General features: G+C 43.9%; 1 protein-coding gene across 1 annotated transcript in view; it reads left to right on the top strand.

Moving 5' to 3' along the window:
- Positions 1–22,409, top strand: part of CPPED1 (calcineurin like phosphoesterase domain containing 1) — a 738,666-nt gene that overhangs the window by 314,494 nt on the left and 401,763 nt on the right. The gene's annotated exons all lie outside the window — the stretch shown is intronic.

The raw sequence follows: 22,409 nt of genomic DNA, 5'->3' as shown, positions 1-22,409 counted from the left end.
GGTTGCACAGACAAAGAATAACAGTGTAACATCTGGCTACCATCTGGATAGGTTCACAGTTGGGAACTATGCAGACAAACCTCCTGCCTTGATAAACTAACAAGTACACACCAATCCTTTAAGTCCAGTAAGATAACATTCACACAATAATACATAATGCTCTCTGTATGTCAGCATCCCCCCCCACAATTAAAATATACTTGTGTGTTTAGGTTCTACCAAGGATGTAGGTAGGCATACTCAGTACTGGAATTGTCCAGTTTCCTGAGAACCCTGTGCTAATGTCAACAATAAAAAACACAAACCCTGCAGAAGTGAGTACATTATTCACAGTATAACAGTTCACAAACAGTTCATGTGCCAAAAGAATACTTCTCAATAACTACTTTTGTATGGCAGTTAATTATATGAGTAGAAAAGAAACTACATAGTCACATAAATATTGTGTAAGCATTTGTAGGGGTGAGTTAAACTCTACACTGATAGCTCTGTACTGGAAGTGGCAACAGTCAGGTCTGAGTACAACATGTATATCACTGTCTACACCTCTAGCTTCAGATATAAGAAGTATACCAACCTTCTGACTTACACAGCAGTGTCCACAGCAAAAAGCATGGGCCCCAGTCTGGAAATCTGAAAGGGCTACGCCTACATACCTTAGCAATTTATAGCATTGGGTTGCTATGACAGTGAGTACTGCAATTACCACACAGCAGGCTGTATGCATTTACCAAATGTTGGGCACCAATTGGTGCAGAGGGCATCACATGCACATGCGCAGATACCTATAAAAGCAGACTGTACTTGCTATCCCTACATGCAATCATTACATTGCACGTGTCAGAGACTGTATAACTCCTGGAGAGTCATGGAAAAAAAATTATTACTTAATAAAAAAAATGTAATTAAGTAAAAATAATATATACTTAATTACTAACTAAAACTATTAATTAAGAAAAAAATAATAAATAAACAAAAATAAAACTTAAGTAAAAAACTTTACTTAATAAATAAAAAAAAAAAATAAATGAAAAAGTTGTCAAAGCATACACAGACGGACCTGAAAGTGACAAACAGGTATGTAACAGATACATAGTTACTGGCAACTAGTAGATGTTTATGAATAGTACTGTACATACTCTGAAACATGCATATGTGGCAGCAGTAGGTATATATGCACTGAAGCCATGCATAACTACTGCCATGGGCAAATTAGTGTGTAGCTGTGTGCAGTGGGACATAACTGTGACATACGTAGCTCAGCATTATATGTCAAACATCTGAACATGTTATCTATGGTCTGTACAGTACTGCGTTTAATGGCAGTTTGGGGGAGTAGTGTAAACACCTATATAAACTTGGATGTGACAGAGTAAGACATGCATGATAGTCATATAATGTGTAGCTTAGCATTGGCAACTGCTGTACCAGGCTAGTATAGTAATGTAGCATTTACAGCTATATATACTCCCTGTACTATTGCTGTATGCACACATGTGACAACTGTCCATGTTGTAGCAAGGCCCAACAGGTCATCCGTGAGGTGTACGGACTTGCAACAGTGTGGACCTTGTGTGTGTATGGCGCACACATATGGAGAGATATTTATGTGTCCGATATATTAGCATCTTAACATGTGCATAGAGCAAGGGACATACTGCAACTGTTTGTGAAGGGTGGACATTTATATGTTTGTGCAGGTTGTTATGTGCATATTTATATGTAGGTTGTAGTGTGTGGCACACAAGACAGCATACAGTGCTGGCATATGATGTGGTGTTTAAACGCTGTGGGTATGATTTGTTAGGTTTTTAGTTTTCCAGACAGGGGGTCCTGCTAAAGATACATGGGCTGAGAATACCTTCCATGCATTCTGCACAAGACTGTACAATATTATTACATAACTGTATCCCTCTCAACCTTTGCATAATTGATATTCCCACCGTGAAAGGTGGACTGTATATGTGCCTTTATGTATATCTATATGTACACCAATGGATGTTCATATGTACGCTCAAGCTCAATGTTGTAAACGTATTGCCATCCCTTTTGTTAAAAACCCTGTACCCATGAACTACCACATAGGTGGTAGCCTACTCAACACCAAAAGTGTGATAAGAGACTACGGGACACAGGTGGACAGTAGTGTCCCTTTTGATAATCACAGTGCCACACTAGTCATGTAAACTGTGTACGGTCCACTTGTCATCAGAGAAGGTGTGTCATCCATGGAAAAAGAGGTCAGTGTTCCACTCTACTCATCAGTCATAACACCCATCATAGAGTACAGTGGCCCTGTTGGTATGTACCTCAAAAGACATGTACAGCAACTGTAGACGCCAGACACATACCTCACAAAGGGTATTACCATACTCAAACAGATGCCTTATGCAGACTGTCTTACAAAACCACAGCTACACTGTGTCGCATACCGCCTACCCAGAGGCAACTTCTGCCTAACATACAAAGCTGTGCGAAACCCACAGGTGTTGGACATGCTCCATATAAACAGATTAAAATCCATACAAGGTACACACTGTACTGATCTAAACCTTGTAACGTCAAAAAGCAGAACATGCTGGAGTGGTACATTATCATGTCAGACACATACCATACTCTGGAACTAACTACCTATCAATAGCAAATGAAGGTCCTCATTAGCAGTTGTCATGAATAATCATGATGATTGGATGTGAGATAGGAAACACAACCCGGGAATCACCTCTGTGGCTCTGCATGACAGGGGCACATGAACCTAAATTACATGGGTGCTGAAGGGCAGGGTATCATATGGCTAGGCTTCCATAGGCCCTACGGCTAATAGCCTATAAGCTACCTAGGACCCGATACACACACGCATGTACTTGTTGCATTACTTGCTATGTGAGGTTGACTGAGTGTGATGGTGAATGTGTCAAAGTTGTGTATATGTGTGATAGTCTAGTGGGAAACTGCTTATATCATGGTATGTAGTGTTGTAGCTCTGATCCCAGCAGAAGATATGTGTGCTACTGCTAGGCAGGAAAAGCAGTATGGCATACAGTGTGACGTAGTCCCATGGTGATGACTGGAGTGTGCCATTGTAGGCTGCAGCAGTACATGTATGCTTATTGATTGTTAACACTAGTGAATACAAATCCTGTATGAACTGTAGTACTACCTGAAGCTGTAGGCCTAAACAGCACAGTATGGTGTATATCCACACTGCTTAGAAACGCTGTTTTGTTTGTTACCTGTAGTCCTCACACATTACATACCTCAGGCATGAGGTTTTGTAAGTGCTGACACACAGTGCTGTATGGTACACAGGTAAAACTCATCTGGGTTGCCATACCTTTGTGTCTTGTAGGTATGTCTGATATGTGTGTGGGTATGCCTGTAACATGGCCTCGGTGGTATGTGTGTCACAGGATATAAGTGCATATCTAGCAACATTTATAGTGTAGTACAGCAGTATGCCACCTATATTGATGAATGTGCACATATGTTACTGAGGGGTTTGCTATCAACAAGTAATATGGTGTACTGGTGTTACTGTAACTGTACTTTACATTCATTTCAATGGATGACAAATGTCTGTATGCATCAACTTCATATATACCTCCTGTGGCTAGGTGGTGCATTGTGTCACATACAGTGTGCCATGTACTGTTGTATAGTCTTACATACTGGTTTCACTTTGTTGCTGTGCAGAACATGGTTTGGTATATAGTATGTGCCTGGCACTGTCAGGCAGTTGTGGGCTGAGCAGTGATATGTGGTTTTAAAAGTGTGTATCTACTGACAGCCAGTAGGTTGCTATATATGGCATTTCGTTGATGTCTGTACTTTAGAATGTTAAGTGTGCCACATGACTTGCTCACAATTATTGTTTTATTGTCTTCCAGGGACATGTCTCAGAATAGAAAACCTGCATATTCCCCTGAAGAGGAGGAAGTCATCCTAGATGCCCTCATACAACATCACAACCTGCTGTTCTCCAGAACCAGCCAGGACCAGCATGGGCGCACTGCACTGTGGCAGGGTGTTTTGCGTCGGGTGAATGATGTAGGCATGCATAACCGGACTTATGAGTAGGTACGCCATCACTGCAGTATTATGTCCGGCAGCATGCCTCTGATGTCCACAGACAACAGTTTGCCACAGGCGGTGGTGCAGCAGCACATCCACTCCTCACCAGAGTGGAAGAGCTGCTCCTCAGCGTGGTGGCTCCTGGCCAACCACTACAACAGACGTGTCATCATGGAGGCCGAAGTCACCCAGCACGTCGACTCAGAGCGTGCAGGTAATATGGCATATCTGTAGACTACTGTTAGCTCGATTGTTAGAACATGCATATGTCAGATGTGTACTGTGTATTCAGAAGATGTGGAGCCTGGTGTCATGCAATACTGATAATTTGGAACATAATCTGTATGCCTGTGACTGTCACCTGTTGTACTACTGTAAAATTGCAAACTCACAGCAGCAATGCCATAGTTGTTGACACTGACAAACTGTCTCATATCCTTGTAGGTCCCTCTGGTGTGATAGCAAGACAGCAGACCCATGCTGGTGAGTGTTCTACATTTAATATAGCATATTTACATGTGCATGTCATAGGAGAGTTGTAGGCCATATACACATGTAAAACCCCTACACATAATGCGTGCTCTGCATGTTCTCTGTGTGACTGTGCACATCCCAGTAACATGAGTAGCTGCGTCAAACACATGCAATACACAGAACATCCCAACCAATTGTGGTACACTGTAGTGGACATTGTACAGGCAGAGTCAATACACATGCACACAACATACACCACTTTGTCATATGCAGTAAGTGTTAATATGATACACATGGCGTATGTAGACACCTGCTGTAAGGTCATACTCCAGTATCCCAAATGTCATCAACACAGCACACATACTATACCTGAGGGGTAGAGGCCTATTATAGGGCGGTGCGACATGCTTCAACACACAACACATTCATGTTAGGCAATGCTCCCTAATGAACACCTTACATACCCATGTAACAACTGGCTGTGAAACGGTTAATGTAGCCAAAGTGGTGCAGGTCAGGTACAGCAAGATAGTTGCCAGTGTGGCATACATTAGTGGCCTTGAGTGACCACATGATGCTGCCTGATGATGGCTCATGGTACTACACTACATCCAGTTACACTAACTACGGTACTACACATAGCATTCATTACTATACACCTGACATTTGTGTGCATCCGGCCATGGTATGTATACCTATGAGTGATGGTGCACAGGACATTGGAAAGCGTTTTAAACTTGCACATCAGTGTTGTGTCCATGTACACATTGTGTTCCAGGGTGAGGCCAGTCATTGAACAACACACATGCATCAAAGACATGTATACTGTTATCAACAAGGACTCTCTACACTCGCACTGCATGCTGTTGAGCAACACACATCCTGCATGCTGACACGTGTGATAGGACTCTTTGGCTTGTGATACTGTACTCCACCATCAACCACTAATGAGTATGTTCTGTATTGCTGTTGGTGTGTGTGTGTGTGTGTGTGTGTGTGTGTGTGTGTGTGTGTGTGTGTGTGTGTGTGTGTCAACTTGACTGAGTAGTGTATTTGTGTTCATGTATGCATGTGTTCACATGTGCATGTGCTCACGTGTTCATGTGTGCATGTGCTCATGTGTTCATGTGTGCATATGTTCATGTATGCATGTGTGCTAACATCCTGTACATATTGTAAAGTGTGTTTCCAGGCTTCCTCTCACAGGTGCTGAGGTATTGTTGGATGAGTGCAACAGGGAACCTGAAGTCACTGCCACAAATAGTGGACATGATGATACATGTGTTGTGGCACAGGCAGGTTTGACAGGGTCTGTCGTTGGTCCTCCAATCGACAATACACAGCTTTCCACCCCATCTATGCGCACATTCATACTGCTGATACATCCCTCAAAACCAATGGCCTTAGAGGAGGAACAGCATACAGTAGGCATTGACCAGGATAGTGTGGTATCTATGGCACATGCAACCCCACACAGCAGCCATACCCAGACACCTGGAACGGTACCACATAGGCATATGTACAGGGGTTCTCTTGGGAGCACTGCTGGTCGTAATGCCCCTGGCAGACGTGCCCGCACAGGTCTCACAACCTCAGGTATGTTCCGGGCTGTAATGCAGGCACAGGCACGTATGTAACGGTACACCAGGCAGGGACTAAGGGCACAGAGGGCTCATAACACCGCTATCAATGACAGTATCCGTGACCTTGTCGGTGCCATCTGTAATTACACCGAGGTCATTGATAGATGTTGGGGGAGATGATAGATGTCCTCTGCAATGTAGTGTCCATGTGCCAGGACACTGCAGGATGGCTGAGACGTCGATGTGGACGTATGCCAGCAACATCGTCAGCTGGCAGTCGTCGTGGACGATACACAAGTCCCAGCCGCTCCCATAGTGGCAGCACCAACCCCAGCAATGTTGGGGCTGGGCTGTCAGTAGACCGTCCTAGACGACCATGTGCACGTGGCTCTGGCCAGTCCCAGCAGGGACATGGGTCCAGTCGACATCCCTCTGCCTCTGACGATAGTACCCAGTCTGTCTTAGTACCCGATACTGTCCGTGGCACCCCTGGCAGGCACAGGTACTGTGTCCGTGGCTGGCGACAGTGATCTGTACAGCCTGGCAGGTACAGTCTGTGGCTGTCCCACAACCTCCCGTATTTGGCAGCCACAAGGTGGAACTATGTGCATGCAGACACACACACACACAAACCAAACACCTAAGGCTAACACATACACACACACATTACATCAACATTGACCCATACTGTACTGTTGTCCCTCACATACACACACACACACACACACACACACACACACACACACACACACACACATGTCGATTGGATGGGTCATTGTCAGGCTCTGGCAAACCAATAACACACCCTGTGCATATGATGAAACTGTGCCACCTCCTGTCATCTGTGACATTGATGCAGGAACAGGCTTACATGGTGCTGATGCACAGGGTGACCTAATAGCAGTGTAGCAATGTTAGCATGTTGTCAACAGTAAAGTGTAATGATATCCTTGTAGGTATATCTGAGCAGGCATGATGCATTAAAGCTATGATTATCAATGTAGTATTGTTTACACCAGTGTTAATTCCAAAAATGTATTGTCCATCCATGTGCCACTTGGCTGATGTGTGTGGTACTGGCAGCATGTGTTGAGTGGATTGTCATGTGTGATGTGTGCAGTACAGATTTGCAGGTGTACATTTGTGAACATGGTGGAGGTGCACTGTGTGCATGTACGTGCATAGTGGACACATGGGAAGGGTGACATGCCCTGTATTACACAGTGTTAACACTTCATATTTCCTATTGATGGCCAGTATGCATTTCACTACACATGTTACAACTTGGGTACACATGTGTGTATGACATGGTTTGACACTATGCTGTGGGTGATACTGTTAATATCGGTCATTGGTTTGCATTCTGGTAGTATACATAACCTCAACAGCCTGATTTTAACCAATCGTTAGATGATGTCTTGACAACTGACACACAGATGTAGGATACACAGTAGCATTTGAATCCTTCCGGTACTATACTATACCAGTAACCAGTGATACTGACCGCCACCCATTCCTGGGACCACTCCTGTTTGGCATGTAGCCGTCCTAGGTACAAGCAAACACACTAGGGATATGTCCATTTTATTTTATTTTATTTATTTTATTTTACATTTGTTGACCGGGAAAATCCGACTGGATACATGTCCATTTTCAGCGGAGGCCCGGGGAGAAAAGCTCCACATTGACATTAGTTACATACTTATAAACTCAACATTGACATTAGTTTACATCCTTATAAACAGAGAAAATGTTACAAGTTTTGATAATTAATACATAGATATTAAGAGACAAGTGATCAGAGAAACTTCTGCTCTATACTAAGACTAATACGTAGGTACGATGAGGTAATATAATTGATAAACATATAGGACTATTATGTAGGTACAGTAGGATTATGTAATTGAAGAACTCACTACATATAAGGTTGAAAGGTGAAAATGTCAGAGTAAATGCTAGATAGAGGAAGACATGAGGGGAAGTGGGGTTACGGAGAGTAGAAGGTTTAGTCTGGCATGGAACATTGACAGAGCCATTGATTTTTAAAGTGAAGGGTTAGATTTTTCTTGAATTTGGATAAAGAGGTGATGGTGGTGAGTTGAGGTGGAAGGGAATTCCATATTTTACCAATGGAATTTGCAAACAGTGAGTCGCCTCCAGAGTTGCAGGATTTGACTGTTTGAGCAAGTAGCCTGTTTGCTGAACGCAGACTAGTTAGGTTTAGATATGGGGTGATTAAATTCAGTGCAGGGATGGAATCTGGATGATGGAGGATCTTGTAAGCTATAGTTAGCTGGGTTTGTTGAAGTAGGTTAGGTAGTTCCACCCAGCCTAGGTTATGCAGGTTGATACAGTGATGGGTTTTGTAAGGCAGGCCAGTAACAAATCTAGCAATATGATTATAGCAGCCAGAGAGCTTATTTAGGTCAGATTTGTATAGGTTGGTAAGTATGGGTGAGGCATAAAGGAGTGAGGAGAGGAGATGAGAGCGGGCTGTGGCTTCTCTTGCTTTGGGAGTAAGGAAGGATCTTATTCTATAAAGAGACCCCAGTTTTTTGTTAACTGTTTTAATAGTTTGGTTAATGTGTAGGTGAATCTGAGTTTGTTATCTATGGTAACACCTAGTAATTTGGAATTTGAGTCTGGGGATATAGTAGTCCCATTCTTGGATTGAACAGAAAAGGGAATGGAGGTAGGTTTATGGGTAGGCTGGAAGAGTAATAGTTTGGTTTTTTTTGGGTTGAGGATCAAATGGCGACCTAGTAACCAGTCTTCAACTGCAGTGAGACAGTCTTGGGTTTTGGCTAGTAGCTTAGTAGGTGACCTGTCTGTGTTTATGAGTGTTGAGTCGTCCGCGTATTGTATACAGGAGGACTCGGGAATGACTGTGTGGAGGTCGTTTATAAACATAGAAAAGAGTAGGGGTCCTAGGATGGAGCCTTGGGGAACCCCTGTGGCGTTGGGTAATAGGGGTGAGAGTTTGTTTTGCCATAGTATGGCTTGATTTCTGTCTGAGAGGTAGGCGTGGAACCACTTGAGAGTTGTGTTGTCTAGTTCAAATGTTTTTAGAGTGTTGTGCAGTAGTTGGTGGTTGACCATGTCAAAGGCCTTTGATAGGTCAAGAAAGAGGGCGGATGTTATGTTTTTGTTGTTTTTGTTATGATTTATTGTGTCAGTGAAGGACAGGAGGGCAGTGGTAGTGCTGTGTTTGGGTCTAAAGCCATGCTGCGAGGTAGTCAGGAGCTTGTTCTGGATTAGATAGGGTACTAGTTGATTGTGTATGCATTTTTCCATGATTTTGGCAAGTGGTGACAGTATGGCTATTGGCCTGTAGTTGGATAGGTCTGTAGATGTCCTGCCTTTGTGGAGAGGGATGATGTGGGAGATTTTCCAGATTGAGGGGATAGTAGATTATGTTATGGTGTGGTTAATTAGGATGGAGATGGGGTAAGCTATGACCTCTGCAGCTTTTTGTAGGTAATCAGCTGGAAGAAGGTCAGCAGCAATGGTAGTAGGCTTTAGTTTCTGCAGAAGGGATCTAATGAAGGAAGTGGAAACAGGTTGTAGGTGGAAGGAGGGTTCTGACTTTAGAGTCGGACTCGTGATAGTGGGGTTGGTCGGGGTTTGTTGTGCCGCTAAGGATTTGATAACATTAATAAAGAAAGAGTTAAATGAGTTGGCCACTTCCTCAGGATTTTTATCATTTAGGTCGGCCGGTGTTGGGGTAGAGGTCTTGCCTGGGTGTAGAAGGTTATTAATACCTGCCCAGAACGTTTGGGGATTAAGTTGATGTTTATTTTGGAGTTGGAGGTAGTAATTCTTTTATAAAGGTGGAATTAAAGGTTGTAACGGCTTCTTCAAGGGGGAGGGATTTAAGATTAGACCAGTTACAGGACTGTAGCTCAAGTCGGAATTTGGCAAGGTCAAATTGTTTAGTGTTCCTGATAGATTTGTAGACTGGTAGTTTACATCTCCCTGCCTTGTTTTTCTCTGTGTAGGTTATGAGATGGTCACTGATTTCGTTCGGGAGAGTCCCAGATTTATAGGCGTGGGATGGACTGTTAGTGAGTATCCAGTCAAGAAGACTTTCTTTTTGGTTGGAGTTACCAATTCTGGTGGGGGAGGTTATGATTTGTGAGAAGCCATGGTGATTTATGAGGGTGGGGTTGGTCTCAGAGGAGCATTGGTTCCAGTCTATATTCATATCACCCAGGATAATAGTTTCCTGGGGACAATTGGTAGCGAGCCAGTTTAAGATATGCTCAAGTGTGTCAGTGTTGCTTCCGGGGGGAATGTAGATCACAAGTAGATTAATACTTTTTTCCTTATTTATTTGGATCTTCAGGGAGATTAGTTCTGCATTGGAGATTTGGGGGGGTTGAGAAGGGTTCAAGGTGATATTTAGTGAGCTTTTATAGAGGACGGCGAGACCACCTCCTTTTTTTACTGGGCGGTCCTTTCTATATATGTTGTAGCCTTGTGGGGTGATTTCAGTATCTTTTGTGGCTGATTTTAACCAGGTTTCTGACAGGCACATAATGTCGGGGTGATGTATCTCTAACAGGGCTTGCAGATTGTGTATTTTGTTGTTTAGACTTCTTATGTTAAGATGACAGATAAGGAGGGAGTTAGCAGAGATTGGGGGAAGAGGTAGGTTATGTAAGTCAGTGTTTGTGATAGGGCCAGGGTTGGGGTGGATGTCACCATCCTTGGACAGGTTTTTTCTTAGATGTTCTATGAGTTTCAGGAGTTTGAGTAGTAAAATGTCTGTATTTTTGGATTTAGGAGAGTTAACTCTTGGTTTATAGGGGAGGGGGTATCTGATGTATTGTGCCGTATTGGTGGGATAGTGATTAGGATACATAGTGTAAGATAAGGATGGTAGACTAGAGGTTTGATATTTGGGATAGTGATATCCATAGTAGGGAGTGTACTCGTAGGTAGTTAGGGCATGTAGTGATATAAGGACTAGTAAAGTAAGGGGCAAAGTCTTTATTATTGGCTTGAGAGCCAGAGAGAGGTGGGGCTGTATGTTATTTAACATTTTATCTATGCTTAGGCAGATAACAAGTGAGGTGGGAGTGGTTAAAGTATAGGGAGGTGGGTGAATGTAAGATAAAGTCACGCGTGATTGTGTGAGAGTAAGGATAGTAGTGGGTGTGGTTAGTTAGGTATAAAAGTAGGACTACTGGGGGCGGGTGGGATATGGGGGCAGGGAGGGGTGCGGAGCGAGCCCAGCGAGGCCTGAGCGGGGTTAGTCCGACCCCACACTGACCAGGTAATAGAGAGAGTAGAAGTAGAATTTTTACTTTAATTCCTTTAATCCTATGCTTATGCCCAATGCTAAAATATAGTTGGTTGTACTTTTATTATTTGTTAGCTTGTGCCCAATTTTACACCAATAATGGGATGTACTGCTGTGTAACAGGGCTCGGTCAGGGGTTTTAGAGGGGTTAATTACATGGAACTTGGTTTGTGATGGTAAGACTGGATAATGACCTTTTCAGTTAGGTTACTGTGCTCACAGTTTGCAGCTCACTTAGAGGGTTCAGTAAAGTGGCGCTTCTAGTAAGGGCGACCTGGGAAATGACTGGGCACAACCTGGGAGAGGAAGAATATAACACTTAGCTTACACTCAACACTGTACTATCACAAAGGAATATATAACAGCAGCTTATCCTTATATTAAAGTGACAAAATTAAATATACAGTTAGGAATCCACCTTTTTATACACTAGACAAGTGATGCTTCAACTCCTGAGACAACAAACACTTACAATAGCTTTGGTTGTGATGTATAGTGCTTCACGCTTAAAAAATAGTGTGGCCTTTACTTTGAACATTCTACAAATGCAGTCGCTAGTCCTTTCACATACAAACCATGCTACAAGTGCAGTCGCTAATCATTTCAAGGTTAAAACATGCTTCAATTGCAGTCGCTAGTCCTTTCACATAAAAACCATGATACAAGTGCAGTCGCTAATCATTTCAAGGTTAAAACATGCTTCAATTCAGTCGCTAACATTTCAGGTTCATATTAGTGGAGTCTCTGGTGTGTGCAGGTTAGAAATGTAGTCGCTAGAGCTTTGGTGGCTTAAATATGCAAGAATTGCCGTTGTTGAACATTGCAGGCTAGAAACAGTAGTTTCGTTGGTGTGAGTGTGCTGGAGATGCAGTCGCTAGGTTTGCGGTGCACGCTACTTATGTGTAGCGTTGTGTGCAGGTTAACAGAGATGCAAAGGCTGGTGATTACTATGATTTCTAATCAACTTCTATTCGACAGACTATGCAGCAATAGCTAGTTCAGCAATATAGATATGTACAGAAATATGTTTGTAGTAGTTTGCATACCCAGCTAGACGCCTAACTTCTAAGTCCTGTAGACACAGCAGGATTGTAAGGGAATAAAAATGGCGCTTTGCTGCGAGAGTATGAAACCTCGCATACATCAAAGGCGGGGTTTGTAGTAGTTTGCATACCCAGCTAGACGCCTAACTTCTAAGTCCTGTAGACACAGCAGGATTGTAAGGGAATAAAAATGGCGCTTTGCTGCGAGAGTATGAAACCTCGCATACGTCAGAGGCGGGGTTAGTCCGACCCCACACTGACCAGGTAATAGAGAGAGTAGAAGTAGAATTTTTACTTTAATTCCTTTAATCCTATGCTTATGCCCAATGCTAAAATATAGTTGGTTGTACTTTTATTATTTGTTAGCTTGTGCCCAATTTTACACCAATAATGGGATGTACTGCTGTGTAACAGGGCTCGGTCAGGGGTTTTAGAGGGGTTAATTACATGGAACTTGGTTTGTGATGGTAAGACTGGATAATGACCTTTTCAGTTAGGTTACTGTGCTCACAGTTTGCAGCTCACTTAGAGGGTTCAGTAAAGTGGCGCTTCTAGTAAGGGCGACCTGGGAAATGACTGGGCACAACCTGGGAGAGGAAGAATATAACACTTAGCTTACACTCAACACTGTACTATCACAAAGGAATATATAACAGCAGCTTATCCTTATATTAAAGTGACAAAATTAAATATACAGTTAGGAATCCACCTTTTATACACTAGACAAGTGATGCTTTAACTCCTGAGACAACAAACACTTACAATAGCTTTGGTTGAGATGTAGTGCGCTTAGTGGCTTACTTAAAAAACATAGTGTGGCCTTTACTTTGAACATTCTACAAATGCAGTCGCTAGTCCTTTCACATACAAACCATGCTACAAGTGCAGTCGCTAATCATTTCAAGGTTAAAACATGCTTCAATTGCAGTCGCTAGTCCTTTCACATAAAACCATGATACAAGTGCAGTCGCTAATCATTTCAAGGTTAAAACATGCTACAATTGCAGTCGCTAACATTTCAGGTTAATATTAGTGGAGTCTCTGGTGTGTGCAGGTTAGGAATGTAGTCGCTAGACCTTTGGTAGCTTAAACATGCAAGAATTGCCGTTATTAAGCATTGCAGGCTAGAAACAGTAGTTTCATTGGTGTGAGTGTGCTGGAGATGCAGTCGCTAAGTTTGCAGTGCACGTTACTTATGTGTAGCGTTGTGTGCAGGTTAACAGAGATGCAAAGGCTGATGATCACTATGTTTTCTAATCAACTTCCTTTCGACAGACTATGCAGCAATAGCTAGTTCAGCAATAAAGATATGTACAGAAATATGTTTTTAGTAGTTGCATACCCAGCTAGACGCCTAACTTCTAAGTCCTGTAGACACAGCACGTTTGTAGAGAAAAAAATGCTTGGCGCTTTGCGCGATGAAAAACCATAATACATCAAAGCGGGGGTTGTAGTAGTTTGCATATACCCAGCTAGCTCTAACTTCTAAGTCCTGTAGACACAGCAGGATTGTAAGGGAATAAAAATGGCGCTTTGCTGAGAGTATGAAACCTCGTCAGAGGCGGTTAGTCCGACCCCACACTGACCAGGTAATAGAGAGAGTAGAAGTAGAATTTTTACTTTAATTCCTTTAATCCTATGCTTATGCCCAATGCTAAAATATAGTTGGTTGTACTTTTATTATTTGTTAGCTTGTGCCCAATTTTACACCAATAATGGGATGTACTGCTGTGTAACAGGGCTCGGTCAGGGGTTTTAGAGGGGTTAATTACATGGAACTTGGTTTGTGATGGTAAGACTGGATAATGACCTTTTCAGTTAGGTTACTGTGCTCACAGTTTGCAGCTCACTTAGAGGGTTCAGTAAAGTGGCGCTTCTAGTAAGGGCGACCTGGGAAATGACTGGGCACAACCTTTTCAGTTAGGTTACTGTGCTCACAGTTTGCAGCTCACTTAGAGGGTTCAGTAAAGTGGCGCTTCTAGTAAGGGCGACCTGGGAAATGACTGGGCACAACCTTTTCAGTTAGGTTACTGTGCTCACAGTTTGCAGCTCACTTAGAGGGTTCAGTAAAGTGGCGCTTCTAGTAAGGGCGACCTGGGAAATGACTGGGCACAACCTTTTCAGTTAGGTTACTGTGCTCACAGTTTGCAGCTCACTTAGAGGGTTCAGTAAAGTGGCGCTTCTAGTAAGGGCGACCTGGGAAATGACTGGGCATAACCTTTTCAGTTAGGTTACCTTGCTCACAGTTTGCAGCTCACTTAGAGGGTTCAGTAAAGTGGCGCTTCTAGTAAGGGCGACCTGGGAAATGACTGGGCATAACCTTTTCAGTTAGGTTACTGTGCTCACAGTTTGCAGCTCACTTAGAGGGTTCAGTAAAGTGGCGCTTCTAGTAAGGGCGACCTGGGAAATGACTGGGCACAACCTTTTCAGTTAGGTTACTGTGCTCACAGTTTGCAGCTCACTTAGAGGGTTCAGTAAAGTGGCGCTTCTAGTAAGGGCGACCTGGGAAATGACTGGGCACAACCTTTTCAGTTAGGTTACTGTGCTCACAGTTTGCAGCTCACTTAGAGGGTTCAGTAAAGTAGCGCTTCTAGTAAGGGCGACCTGGGAAATGACTGGGCACAACCTTTTCAGTTAGGTTACCTTGCTCACAGTTTGCAGCTCACTTAGAGGGTTCAGTAAAGTGGCGCTTCTAGTAAGGGCGACCTGGGAAATGGCTGGGCACAACCTTTTCAGTTAGGTTACTGTGCTCACAGTTTGCAGCTCACTTAGAGGGTTCAGTAAAGTGGCGCTTCTAGTAAGGGCGACCTGGGAAATGACTGGGCACAACAATATTCAAAATAATTCATCAGCACAATTCATATCACACCTAGGGGCACTGGCTCGTTTCTTAAACTGAATTTCTGCCTCGGACCGAAGCTGGCACTGGCTCGTTTCTTAAACTGCATCCACATCTGGTAATGCATACAGTGGCCTACAATGCATTCTTCGGATGAGACATTTATCCTCCACAAGGGTATCATACAGACAGATACCTGTTGACCAACCCATGGTGTAAAGCTATAAGCCAACTATAGCATAGTCATCCACATTTACTATACATAGTATCCTGACAGTAAAACATTGGTAGTAGCCCACAACATGTAGCAGGGGTACCGATGTGTACATACAGCCACATGTTATGTCATCTGTCCTTTGGTATTCACATTTCCAAAGGTATGCTGATGTCCCTCAGTGTATCACATAAGCAATAAGGGGTTTGTATGCATATCCACAGAGTTGTTGTACACCTATAATGAATGGCCATTATTGACAGACTGTGTTGTGTTTGAACTTGTCTGAAATATACCCCAGGCACGAACCCTCACTCGTACTATTCTGTCGAAACTGTTATGGGTGTTTGTGAGACAGATGACCTAGGCCACAGATCACTACAGTGGCTGGCCTTGCCACATACACACATATGTGACCTAAGGTCTGAGAAGCAGCAGCACAATCTGGCTAAGGTATCAAATGTATTCATGTAGAAAGCAGGCTTCACACCTATGAACTAATTGAGGTCACATGTACATATATGTATTTGCCACACAGATACCAATTGAGGTCACATGTACATATATGTATTTGCCACACAGATACCTGGTGTGTAATGCACATACTGTTGTTTTACTGATATGTCATACAGTTGTAAAAGCAAAACCCACAACACGTTGACCAACAGTGTCACACACACACTCAGCAATTGCAGGATTCAAACCCCTACCTAACTATGTTATGATACAGGGAGATACGCATTACCACAACGCGCTATATGCTTTACTGGGAGTATTCATTTCCACTGCTGTATTTGTGGGATACTGACATCATCAGACTTGCCAAAGAGGAATGTACCTCTTTTAATGTGTTTTCCTAGTCTCCAAAAAGGGAACTCCTCTCAAAGGAAATCACACACACACACACACACACACACTCAGCAATTGCAGGATTCAAACCCCTACGTAACTATGTTATGATACTAGAGAGATACGCATTAACATGACACGCTATATGCTTTACTGGGAGTTTTCATTTCCACTGCTGTATTTGTGGGATACTGACATCATCAGACTTGCTAAAGAGGAGTTTACCTCTTTTAATGTGTTTTCCCAGTCTCCAAAAAGGGCACTCCTCTCAAAGGAAATCACACACACACATACACCCCCCCCACACACACACACACACACACGCACACACTCAGCAATTGCAGGATTCAAACCCCTACCTAACTATGTTATGATTCTAGAGAGACACGCATTAACACGACGCGCTATATGCTTTACTGGGTGTTTTATTTTCTCCTGCTATATTTGTAGGATGCTGACACTATCAGACTGGACATGGTAATGTGTGTGCACTTTGTTTTATGCAGTCCCAAGAATGAACCATGTGGGTCAGCAGGGGTTAACAGCTTGAACAGGACTCCAAAATTCTTAGCTTGTGTGATCTATCTGTGGACAAATTGCCATTCCTTCATATGACAATACATAGTTATGCACAGATTGTTGATTTTGTGGATATGACATGTGTCTAGGATGTTGATAAAGGGCTATTCAGAGTCTATGTGGGACGTGTGTAACTCCTTTCAGTGATGTATGTCCTGGGTGGCTGCCTTGCAAACAGTCTAGCAGGTTTGGGAACCATGATCTGCCCATGAACATACCAAAGTTGGTAGGGTTGTGTGTTTGTCGGCTTCCAATAGCTCTGTTTATGACTTCAATCATGATGGACTCAATGGCCTTGCAGATCAGATGTCATAGGCTTAGTTCCCATGGTCTGTTGCGCACCAACACTTGTGGGGTGTGACATATGTTGCTGTAACACATTCAACAATTTCAGATCCTGTAGAGAGGGTGAGGCTCAACAGACTGTTCAGGTGCAGGGTCTGTTTGTTCTGTAGTTCACTTATGACACATATAGGGAAACAATGTAATCCAATTGATGCCATGTTTTCGGCTTTGGAAGGAGCTGTTTACCCATTCTACATGTGATATCTCCTGGTATGATGATAAGGGCCTTTTGTCAGTGGGAGATGGGGTATGCATTTATGGGCCTGTCTGACAGGATGTCGGCATTGTCAGTCAGGTACAGTTGGCCCTGACTCAGGACATGTATGAGTGTACATTGCTATTTATGACATAGCTGAACGAAGTGTCATGGTTCTGTCTGGACTCCTCCGCAGATAATCTTTCCAAAACACCGACAAACCTGAGCACTAAACCCCTGTTATACTCTTTTACACACTTAACACCCTACTGATCCTTTTTGATCAGTCAGAGTATTTCATCATAATAACCTGGCATGTCCAAAGGTCGCTTTCGTGTGTACTCTCCAGTCCAGCTGGTGAATATGGGAATTTTGAGGCAATGTTTCAACTGCCTTATGTACACAGACAACCCTCTCCTCCTCCCAACAAACTCAGATATATGTGAGAGATGCAACTATATAGACAAACAGGAGGCTGAGCTCTCTCGACCCATGACCGGCACAGTCTATCAGGTGGTGAAGGTAACCACACACACCACAAATCCAGTCTCATATAGACCTATAGCGACAGCAAGCAAAATACATTACCACACAAAAACATACTCTGAGGCTCTAAATAATATCTGCCTAAGCAGCAGAGACCTCCAAAGCAGACACCCAAACAACTGCTACCCCACAACAATACCCACATATCACATGGTTCACAAAGTCAGTGTGCCACACAGTCACTGCCCTTAAGGCTAAACAACACACCTAATACACTTGTAATAGGTGACTGTCAGACACACTGACGTCCCACTCACCAGGCTGAGCAAGGAGAAGGTCACTTTGAGCTGTCTGTCGGGTGCCAGGATCCGCCACATAACACATGCACTCAGGTCACTCCAAAGCAAGTACAGAACTGGCTCCATCATTGTCCATGCTGGTGTGAATGATCTCAGACGTTCCTCCCTGGACTACATGAGAAGAGACATAGAGGAGCTCTCTGATCATGTAGCCCAGGCCAGTATGTCTCAGACGTTCCTCCCTGGACTACATGAGAAGAGACACAGAGGAGCTCTCTGATCATGTAGCCCAGGCCAGTATGACCCTGACCTTGTGTAGCATCTTACCCTCACCAAGAATGATGCCACAGTATATAGACAAACTGATCAATTTTAACAGTTGGCTAACATATCTGTGTCATTCAAAGGGGATCCAGTGTCTGTCAGCCTGGGATGACATGCTCGACATGCCACGTAGCTTGCACCTGTCACCCCTGGACTTTCGAATACTGGCTAAGGCTCTTGCCACCCCCATAGTGCCTTTTTTAGGCAAGGCTCAAAAGACAAACCCACCTCCATAGACAATATAAGGTAAAAGAAACTAAGGGTAATGCTGCTCAACACCAGATGTCTAAACCTCAAAATGCACATACTCAAGACTCTCCTCAGTATGGAGAATGTCGATATCTGTGCAGTAGCAGACACCTGGTTCAGGCTCCCGAAAGCACCCCAGCACTACCAGGTTATACTTCATACCATGCTTTTCGGCCACAAGACTCGGACCGACCAACAAATATAAGGGGAGTATCCATATACATCACTGATACACACACCTCCAGGTTAGTAGCACTGCACGAAGCATCGGAGACCATCCATGTGCAACTAACAGTGGGGAAGACTGCCTTTCAGTTTGCAGCCTGCTACAGACCACCTCCCAAACTCAGGAACCTCACTCTGCTTTCCTGGGAACACTGGAGAATATGACGGTCTCTCCGAACACCATTATATGGGGTGACTTCAACCACCCAACATTGACTGGGAGCACTACTCAAGCCCCAACACCCTCACCCAACGGTTGCTAGAATTTATAAACTCAAATGCTATGGCACAACTGGTCACCACACCCACAAGAGGGGAAAACATATTGGACCTGATCATCACCAACATGGGGACTCTATGTTCCACACCAGAGGTATACCCCTCATCGGTAAGGCCAGACCATACATTTATCTCACTGGACAACCACATCCCGTCCCCACCCCCATCCTAGGTAATCTCTGTGAAGAACTTCTCAAAAGCAAACGTCACTTCTCAAAACCGAGGTGGTATCCTTCAAAGACCCTTGGACAGTGGTAAATACGGCTCAGACCGCTGAATCCTTTACAAACGCATTTTATTGACACCTACTGGAATGCATGGATCGTGCTATCCCAAATAAAAACAAGACTCACTCCCCCAAAGGCAGGGGACCTGTCTGGTGGACCCTGGCCATAAATAAGCTATACAACAAAAGGGGGAGGCTACTACATGATAGAGCACAATCCCAAAAAGGGAAGGCATCTCTGATCAGTACTAGCAAGAAGCTACAATCACTCATGAATTCATCTAAAGCCCGCTTCGAAAGGAAAATTGCACCAGACACTAAGGACAATCACAAGGCCTTCTTTAGTTATGTCAGGAACCTGGGTGGCAACTCCCAGATATGCTGTGAGTTACTGCAAAATGACAAAACATACACTGAACCCACAGACATTGCCAACATCCAGGCAAACAGATTCAGTGCAAATGTCACCCCCATCCCCCCTAATGAGCAAATGTCCATCCCAACAGAGTGTAGCCTCCCTGACATCACAGATGACCAGGTGAGAGCTGCCCTCTCCAAAGCAGGCAACACAGCATCAATGGGACCGGACGGTGTCCCGGCCTGCGTCTTACACGAGCTTCATGACGAACATAACCCTCACATTAAGTCACTGTTCAATATCAGACTTACTACAGGATATGTACCCAAGGAATGGCATACAGCAACAGTGGTCCCGCTCCGCAAAGGTGGTGCCACAACGGACCCCAGACACTATCACCCTATAAGCCTAACTAGCCTGGTTTGCAAAGCTATGGAGCGCATCATCATGGAACTCATAGACATTGGGAACCTACAGACACTGGATCCTACACAATTCAGCTTTGTTGTGGGCAGATCTTGCCTCTTGAACCTGGTCGACTACAGTTACCAGGTCCATAGACGTAGGGAAGGTAGTCCACACAGCCTACCTGGACCTCGCAAAACCCTTCAACACAATACCCCACTCGGGCATCTCACATAAGCTGACCAGCTTAGATATCGACACATATGTCACAAGATGGATTGCTAACTGGATCAGGGATAGCACCCACATGGTCAGTATTGCAGGTGCCATGTCTGACTCTACACCAGTTGCACGTGGCGTCCTACAAGGCTCAGTCCTGGGACCTCTCTTGTTAGTATATATTTCTCTGACGTACAGGCTAACACAGGAGGAATATGGCTGACCATGTTCGCAGATGACTGCAAACTGGGTGCCATATTCGACTCTCCAGCTGGTACAAGCATCCTCCAAAAGGGTCTCACAGAGATGGATAACTGGTGCCAGAGCCATGGCCTACAGCTAAATGCCATTAAATGCATGGTCATCCCCTTTGAGTATAACAAAGTGCCCACACATTACCACATAGGTGGTAATCCATTAAGTACGGTAGCAGTTATTAGGGATTTGGGGACACGAGTAGTTAGTAATATCGCCTTTGACAATCACGTTGCCAAAGTGGTTAGACAGATCTTCTATATAGCCCACCTTATCCCAAAAGGTTTCACATCTAGATCAAGTGAGGTCATTGTGCCCCTATACTCATCAGGCCCATGATTGGATACAATGCCCCATTTAGGATGTACCTTACCCGACACATGCAGCAACTGTAATGGCCACAAACGTACCTCACCAAGTGGATCTAGGGACTCACACAGATGCCCTGTGTAGTTCGGCTAAAGTAACTCCAGCTCTACTCAGTCGCTTACCGCCTACTCGGATGCGATCTGTGCCTTTTGTTTAAAGCCATGTCCAACCCAGAATTAATGGACATGCTCCACCTCAGGATATCCAAATCCCTTAGAGCTACACGCTCCAGGGACTTAAACCTCAGCATAGATATTAATAGTACATGCAGGAGGGACACATTCATATCCCAGAGGCTCCCCTCACTCTGGAATTGGATCCCAGTCCCGCATGGGCAGAGCCCCCCACTGACCCCCTACAGGAGACATCTTGACGAGTGGATGGGTGTTCTTATGTTTACCTCTGGGATCTCTTCTGGGTCCCTGCTAGACAGAGGCACAATAAACTAAACGTAAAAAGCCTATCTTGTGTGACCTACTATTCACGGGCACAGTCTACTAATCTAACAGGGCTGCGAAAGCCAAACACACTCTGGCTAGGCTTATAAATGGCCTAGGGCAGATAGCCTAGTATCAACCTATGATAATGTTCGGGATGCACATTGTTTATTGATGATACTGATTGCAGGTTTTTTATCTTCTTTGCTTTCCCGCTTTCTATGAACAACCTAAGTATCTGCAGAACATATTTTATTATGACAGGGTTCCAATATATTATATGTGTCTGTTGTCATATAACTGTGTGCACAAGGCGAATTGGTGAATAGTGAGAGGTTCCTGGGTTAACACATGCAACTGCCAGATATGTGTGGCCCACTGCTGTACTCAGACATGGCCTAAGTGTGTGGGCATGCCCAGTTTGGCCTTTCAGTGTTTTGTTGCCTGACATTTGTCTCATTTATTCAAGTGTGTGAGCATGCCCAGTGTGACCTTTCAGTATGTTGCTGTCTAAGTCCACTACATTTGTTGATGTGTGTGAACATGTCCAATATTAACATTTATACTGTATGTGTGTTGAAAATCAGGTTCTATTCGTACTGCAGGGCTCACCTTTGTGTCATAACTCGACAGGGATTATGCTGTGCCTGCAGGGTTTCCATGCGATACTTTGCATAGACTTATCAACATTTCTTCATACAGGCTGACCAGTGAAATACTGTCATGGTTTAGTGGTTCAGTACTATGACTATAGTGCACAGTATCCTGGGTTCGAGGCCT

Source organism: Protopterus annectens, chromosome 12.part0 (assembly GCF_019279795.1).
Source record: "Protopterus annectens isolate FY-2018-M chromosome 12.part0, PAN1.0, whole genome shotgun sequence".
NCBI classification, from domain to species: Eukaryota; Metazoa; Chordata; order Ceratodontiformes; family Protopteridae; genus Protopterus; species Protopterus annectens.
The sequence above is the reverse complement of the archived record's forward strand: the minus strand, read 5'-3'. Positions and strand labels throughout refer to the sequence as shown.